This window comes from Nematolebias whitei, chromosome 1 (genome assembly GCF_014905685.2).
Source record: "Nematolebias whitei isolate Nwh7 chromosome 1, NemWhi1, whole genome shotgun sequence".
In the NCBI taxonomy this organism is placed as follows: domain Eukaryota; kingdom Metazoa; phylum Chordata; class Actinopteri; order Cyprinodontiformes; family Rivulidae; genus Nematolebias; species Nematolebias whitei.
Window position 1 is genome coordinate 89,902,297 of NC_056498.1, and position 7,997 is coordinate 89,910,293.

The following is a 7,997-nucleotide window of genomic DNA, read 5'->3' on the forward strand; positions in this document are numbered from 1 at the left end:
CTACTACTACTACTACTACTACTACTACTACTACTACTACTACTACTGAACTACTGTACAACCAGAAAGTTCTGGCAACATTCTTGCTGAGCGGCAACAGCGCTACCAACTGCACCATGATGTCGCCCCATTTTAATGAAACTAGAGAGTAATCATTGGGTGTACATCTACAAGTAATTAACTTTTTGTGTAAAGTTGAGTCAATATGCAGCACAGCCGTTTGGCAGAACCCTAACCCTATAGACAGAAATTTTGATAATTGAAGAGCATGTTTTCCTCAAACTTTTCTGGTGACTTCTGTACTTCAGACCACCTTCCTTGGATTCCTTAGATAGAGAACTTTACTAATTGGCTTTTATGTATGTGAATGTTTCTGTAAAGTGCCCTGAGACAACTTTGTTGTGATATGGCACTATATAAATAAACTGAATTAAATATAACCACACATAATCTTTAAAAAGTTTCATCATTACACTAGTACAATCAATATATATTTTTTACATTTCTAGTTAAATAAGTTTTTAGATGTTTCACGTAGAATTTGAAGCATTATTTGGCTCCTCTTAGTGTAAGTTTAAATAACTTACACTTTGCCTACCCAAACCTGAAATTTCCAGTGGTTAATTTTTGAGCCCAGATTAAACCATGAAGGACATCTAGTGTAAAACATTGGCAAATATTTCATGCAAGTTTGCTCGATGTGGTGGCGTCTGCAGATGGGTGCAGATGAAAGAAAAACACAACTTTGGGTACTGTATATCTACAGCTAAAAAAAAAAAAAAAAAAAAAAATCCCAAGCAGAAACTATAGTTTACTAAGCACTTCTACACATTTGTGTAAAAGTTTAAACAATTTTAGACCAGACTACAAAAAACAATTAATTTTTATTTATGTGGTGGTAAAGGGACACCAGCAACCTTTACATAAAACATCAGACACTGACAAGATTCCCACCACATGATTTTACTGCTAAAATATACTGACATCACTCCAATAAAACAGTAAGTCTCCAGACATCAAAGTGTCACTCAGCTTCCTTCACCACCAAAACAAAATGGTTCAGTGACCCTGTTTTTTTGTTCTCTTCATGTTTGCTGTCCATCACTTTGATTGGCAGACAAGTGTCAGAGTGAGGGAATGTCACAGGAAGCCGGTAAGAGAGCAAAAGCCATGGCGGCAATCTCAATATTTCATCTCGACCCCTGAAGAAGGTCTCGGCACTCTCATGGTTTAAATTCTAATTGTGTTAGGCTACAGGGGCATGTAATTTAGAAAAGCCAGATCTCCTACTCACTATCCATTTCCTTTCCGCTCTGGCCCAAACAAATTATTAGAAGATTCCATTATTTCTCCATTATGCATATGCGTTTGCATATGGCTGGCTGTTACAGAATGGGCAGAAAGTGAATGGGTAAATAGGACTGGTTTAGCTCATCATGGGCCAATACGTCTGGTCCTGGACACAGCTGGGGTCCTCAGGGGTCTTCAAATTGGTCATCATAAAGGCCATAATGCCACTGTTTGGCTTTTGCTAATGCCAGTGCAGCTAATCAGTGAGCAAGAAGGCTGCTTTTTCTGTGTCTCATTGTCTGTATGTCAAACCCTCTGATCTTTAAAGAATTACTCTCCAACCTTCGCAGTCTGTTAAAGTCATTTTCTAGCCTGATCAAATTTAGCAGTCGTGAAGTGCTGCATGCAACTGCATAATAAAGGACCTTACAGTTAATATTTTAATGCTTTTAATAATAATAATAATAATATTAATTTATTCAATTTGTACTGCACTTTACATTTTACAATCTCAAAGTGTTATAATATAAACCATCTACAGACAATAAAACATGAACTAAAATGGACTAAAAAAAAAAATAAATAAAAACAGCAGGATTAAAAATACCATTAAACACTATAAAATCTTTCAAATAAAAAGGTCTTCAGCCCTTTCTTAAAACTTTCTGTAGTCTGGGATATCCTTAGATGGTCGAGGAGGGTGTTCCTCAGACGAGGAGCAGCAGAGCAAAAGACCTTGTTCCCAAGGTGCCACCCATGGTGTCACCCATGCCCATGGTGCACAGTTTTTTCCTGGGAGGACGGAGCTGGTAGGAATTTGTGGAGCAGAGGGACCGTGTTGATGTCTGAGCAGTAAACAGTTCTTTAAGATAGTATGGAGCATTGCCGTGAATGGATTGGTGTGTGAGTAAGGAAACCTTGTATTCAATGCAAAGTGAAATGGGCAGCCAGTGGAGGGATTTAAGAATTGGGGTGATGTGATCATGTTTCCTTTGCTTCATCAGAATCCTGGCTGTACTGTTCTGTACATACCGAAGTTTTTAGTGAAGTTTGTGAATTGTTTCCAAAAACAAGATTAGGTATTCCCTATTTGAAATAATAAAGTCAATTAAAAAAATATATATACAAAAACTACTGAAGGCTATCTTAACATCCCCTGATTTTTTTTTCATCAAGGTGTAGTTTGCAATTTTCAGCATTTTATAAGTGTACATAAAAACAACCAGATCTTGCTGACATGAAGAAGAGCTGACATTACATAATGTAGCAGGTGAGACTTGAGCATGCTTGAAAATAAAATCCAACTTCAAATGAATTATAGACTACATTGTATTAATAAATTGCCCTTGCAGGCCTAATTATGGGCAGCACGGTGGCACAACTGGTAGAGCTGCTGCCTCTCAGCGAGCAGGTCCTTGGTTCAAACCCCGGTCCAGGGGCCTTTCTGGGTGGAGTTTGCATGTTCTCTCCGTGCATGCGTGGGTTTTCTCCGGGTGCTCCGGTTTCCTCCCACAGACCAAAAACATGCATGTTAGGCTGATTGGTAACTCTAAATTGTCCCTAGGTATGAGTGAGAGAGTGAATGGTTGTTTGTCTCGTGTGTCTCTATGTGGCCCTGTGATGGACTTGCGACCCGTCCAGGGTGTACCCCGCCCCTCGCACAGTGATTGCTGGACATGGGCACCAGCGACCCCCGTGACCCAAAATGGAATAAGCGGGTAAAGATAATGGATGGATGGATGGGATGGCCTAATTATGTGAAGAGGTTCACATAATGATACACTTTTTACAATTTAAAAAAGAAAACAGGAAAAATATTATAAATATTAAACATATTACAAGTGCTCTTTTAACATAACAATAGGTATGTAAATATCATGCTTTATGTCCCACTAGCACTAGCATTAAAATACTTACAAGATATGCTCTGTGCAGTTTTTAATTCTTTTCACATCAGTTTTTATCAAAATGTAGATGAACAGATGCTGAGATATATTCATCAATTAAAACGGATTCTTCATTTTTCTGGACTGAATAAAACGTGCATTGAATTTAATGAAATGTAACGTGAGACGTCATTTATCTTTGACCCATCAAAATGAATGTGGTCATTTATTTTACAGAATCAAAGTTTAACATCAAACATTTACATTAATTTGGCAAAATATGAAAATAACAACATAATTAAACAGCTTTACAGGTAGTGAGAAACAATGCGGCGATTGTTTTCACTCTTCAGCAGAACAGCAGACCTCAATCCACACGGCGGTGGAATGAGCACTTTACACAGACATTTCTAAAATATCTGGAATGATTTCTACTTGAGAGAAGAATTCAAAGATGGAAAGATGGAGTTTAAAGGGAGTGAAAGATGGATGAGGGAGAATGTGGTGTGTATGAGTGAAAAGTGTTGACAGGACGACACCCTCCATCCGACCCAGCTTTTCCTCGGTACGCTAAGTAGGAGACTAGACTCATTTACCTCTCTGAAGATGAATCAGAAGAAGTGGAGCTCCAGTTAACGCTACCTTTCAGCGTCTCCATAGGATGGCTGTGACTCGTCCGAAGTGGTGACGGGGCTTCGTCAACAACAGTTCACCTCACCGGGTGGACTCCACATGAGTGGGGTTCTTCAGAAGTTCCACTCAGAGGTGGAAGATGTTATAATCCAAACTCGGAAGAGCCTTATCATGGCTGGACTTCTGTTCTCCCAAACGACTTCACAGAACTGCGAACATCTCAGAACTGCGGACATCTCAGAACTGAGAGAACTAGGAAGTACCGGCATTTAAAGGGCTCTATTTCCGGTATATTTGAGCGTTCCTGATTGGTCAATGTCGACCAGACAGGGGTGTGGTTTGTGACGTAAGAGGTTACTAGAAGTCAGAAAACAGCAAGAATTGTTATGGAACAGATTAAAACTGTTCTCAGAGACAGAGAGAGTTTTGTTTTGGCGAGTTTGGAGAAACAGGTGCCAACTTCTCTGTTGACGTCTGAGAGGATGTAAACAAGACAGTTGTTCCAACACATGTCTGCTTCGACTCCTGACCTTGGAAAACTTACACTTGCTCATTCAAAGACAGCAAATCAGAAAATGCATGATTACTCTGTAACAGGCCTTAACATGAATTCTAACTTTGCATGAGGATTAAAAAATCATTACACTGTTTCACAGTTAATAAAATTGATTAGTTCACTGCAACATCTAAAATGGTTTGAACTAAGACACTTTGATTATCAACATTTGTAAAATAGTAATTATAATAGAAAAGAGAGTGTTCTTTCACTTGAATTTTCAAGAAAGAAAGTCTCAGGATGGGTGAACCTGTATTTCTGGATTCAAATCAATGAAATGACAGTTTCTGTCCCACAAGGTTCTTAAGGTCAAGGGTTTTGACCTTAGGCTTAGTTTTGACATCAGGTCAAGTTCACTACAAAAATAACCAGATGTTTGGCCCATGAACACATAATTCATGTGATTGTTTTGTGTTTTGCTGACTGTAATATAAATTATTGGCTTGGTATTCCTTGAAGAAATGCACATCATTCCCCAACTCATGCTATTTTCTTAGAATAAGATCATCTTATATTGAGAAATTAATGTTGTGGCTCTTATGGTGAAACCTTAAAAACAAGTACCGTTGTGCATAATTCTGTTGCAAGATGACATGCCCCAAATATTTGTTATGAATGACATTTTGCTACTGCAACACCAAAATTTAGCTCAATATCTTTAAAACTAAGTTTTAGCCATTTTTGTGTTAGCTAATGTTAATTAGCCTATGATGACTTTCTGACTGGAATACTGCTCAATTATGACCGTGTCTTGATTGTGGGGACTTCAATGTACATGTCTGCTGCCCTGAAAAGCCTTTGGTGCGAGAGTTTCTAAATCTGATCCAGTCTTTCAACCTTGTGCAAAATGTTGTTGGTTCAACTCATCAACAGGGCCATACAGTTGATTTAGTTCTGTTTTATGTATTATCTGTGGCTAATCTGAAAATTGGCGATGCTATTGTTTCGATCACAAACCTATTTCATTTGAAATCTCTAGTGTTCATGAGTTTAAATCTCCCGCTGCAGCCAAGAGTTGTCAGATATTTAACTCTTCAACTGCTGCTCTTTTTTTTCTCTGCATTCATTACTGATGCTGCCTCAATCCCTGAAACCTCTGCCTGTATTAGTATGCATGAGCTGCTCAGTAGGCATGATGCGACCTGTGCTAAGATATTGAACCTTGTGGCCCCGCTAAAAATCAGGCAACCAAAGTGGGTACCATACCCTACCATACCATACCACTTTATTTATAAAGCACTTAAAACAGCTACAAGTGCTGTACAGACAAAACAACAGGTAACACACAAAGCAAAAATACAAAATGAGGTAAATCAGAATATAGACATAAAAGTGATGCAGATAATGACGACAAACCAGTGTGGAGCATACAGGATCAAGACACAGATTATCTGGTGTTGAAAGCCACTGAATAGTAGTGAGTTTTTAAGCGGGACTTGAAAACCGAGAGGGAGGGGGCCTGTCTGACAAGCAGAGGTAACTCGTTCCAGAGTCTTGGTCCTGCTACAGAGAAGGCCCTGTCACCTCTGCGCTTAAGACGAGTTCCTGGAACTGTGAGGAGCAACTGGTCCGCTGACCTCAAGGAACGTGGTGGGACATACGGTTATAGCAGATCAGAGAGATAGGTGAAACTGTTCAGTGATTTGTAGACATACATGAGTATTTTGAACTGGATTCTAAGGTGAACCGGTAACCAGTGCAGTGAGGCCAAAACTGGTGTAATGTGCTCTCTTTTGCCTGTACTGGTTAAAAATCGGGCTGCTGCATTCTGGACCAGTTGTAGTCGTGCAATGGAGGGCTGACTGATACCAAACAGGAGCGAATTGCAGTAATCAAGCCTAGATGTAATGAATGCATGTATTACTGTCTCCAGGTTCTTTTTGGACAATATGGGCTTCAGTTTAGACAGCCGCCTCAGTTTGAAGAAGCATGATTTAACAACCATGCTTACATGATTGTTAAGCTTCAGGGAAGGGTCCATTATCACGCCCAGATTAGTGACTCTTTGTTTTTCTGACAGGGTTAGAGCAGAGAGGTTGATACAGTGGTTTGTGATCGTGTCATTGGGAGGGAACAACATGACTTCAGACTTCTTTTCATTGAAACTCAAGAAATTTAAAGACATCCACTCCCTGATGTCAGCCAGGCAGTTGAGCAGCGGTTGAATAGAGCATGTACCATTGTGTCTTAGGGGGAAGTAAATTTGACAGTCATCAGCATAGAAGTGGAAGGGCATGTTGTGTTTCCGGAAAATAGCACCAAGTGGCAGCAGGTATAAAGAGAATAGATGGGGTACCAGGATGGACCCCTGCGGAACCCCCCATTTAAGCTCTGCCTCTGCGGAACTAAAATCCTTGATGGAGACACAAAAGGATCTGTCAGTGAGGTAGGATTTGAACCAATTGAGGGCTGACCCTGTGATGCCCATCCACTGCTCTAACCTAGCAATGAGGATCTCATGGTCGATGGGGTCGAAGGCGGCTGTGAGGTCCAACAGGACAAGCAGCACAGAATCACCAGTATCTGTGGATCTTAAGATGTCATTAAAGACCTTCAGCAGGGCAGTTTCAGTGCTGTGGAGAGGTTTAAAGCCAGATTGGAAAAGCTCTAAGATGGTGTGACCTTCCAGGAAGCACTTAAACTGGGACTCGACTATTTTCTCCAGTACTTTAGAAACAAATGAGAGTTTGGAGACAGGCCGGAAGTTGGACACGACTGAGGGGTCAAGGTTTGTTTTTTTCAGGAGAGGCTGGACGGCAGCATGTTTAAAGGATTTTGGCAACACGCCAGTGGATAAACTACTGTTTACTATAGCCAGAATGGATGGACCTAGAGTTGGAAATACTTCCTTTAGTAGTCGAGGGGGGACCACATCAAAGGGGGAACCAGAAGATTTCAAGTTGCACATGACCTGCTCTAGAGAAGATAGAGTGATGGGTTCAAAATGGTCAAAAGGAACTACAGATTGAGGTGGGATGGATGGGTCATAAGTTGGAGGGGAAATGAGAGCCCTGGTGGTCTCAATTTTTTCCAAAAAGAAATGTAAGAAGTTGTCGCACAGCTCAGTTGAGGCTTCCAGAGGTGATGGTTCAGTGAGGTGGAGAACAGAGTTTAGGGTGGAGAAGAGGACACGTGGGTTGTGAGAGTTTGAGGTAATTATATCAGAGAAGTATTTGGATTTAGCAGCTTTTACTGCTTTCTGATAACGGCGCCAACTCTTTAAGTATTTGGAAAGAGACCTGCAGCCTGTCTTTCCTCCACTTTCGCTCCGCCCTCCTACATTGCTGCCTAACGGCCTTGGTGATGTCACTCAGCCAAGGTTCTGCTCTCAGTTTTGATTTTCTAGTTTTAACAGGCGCAACATGATCCAGAGTCTTTAAGCAGACAGAGTTGAACTGGGATGTCAGCTCCTCAGTGGTGGTGAGAAACACTGGGGGCTGAATGATCATTTCAGAGTTATAAACATCTGTGAAACGTGTGGCAGTGAAGTGGTTAATGGTCCGGGTCCTACGTGCAAGAATGCACGGCTTAGGAGTTAGATGGGGGAGGGTGAACTCAAACTGGACTGGCATGTGGTCTGAAAAAAACATTATCACCAATAACAAGATTATTAACAGTCACATCATGAGTTA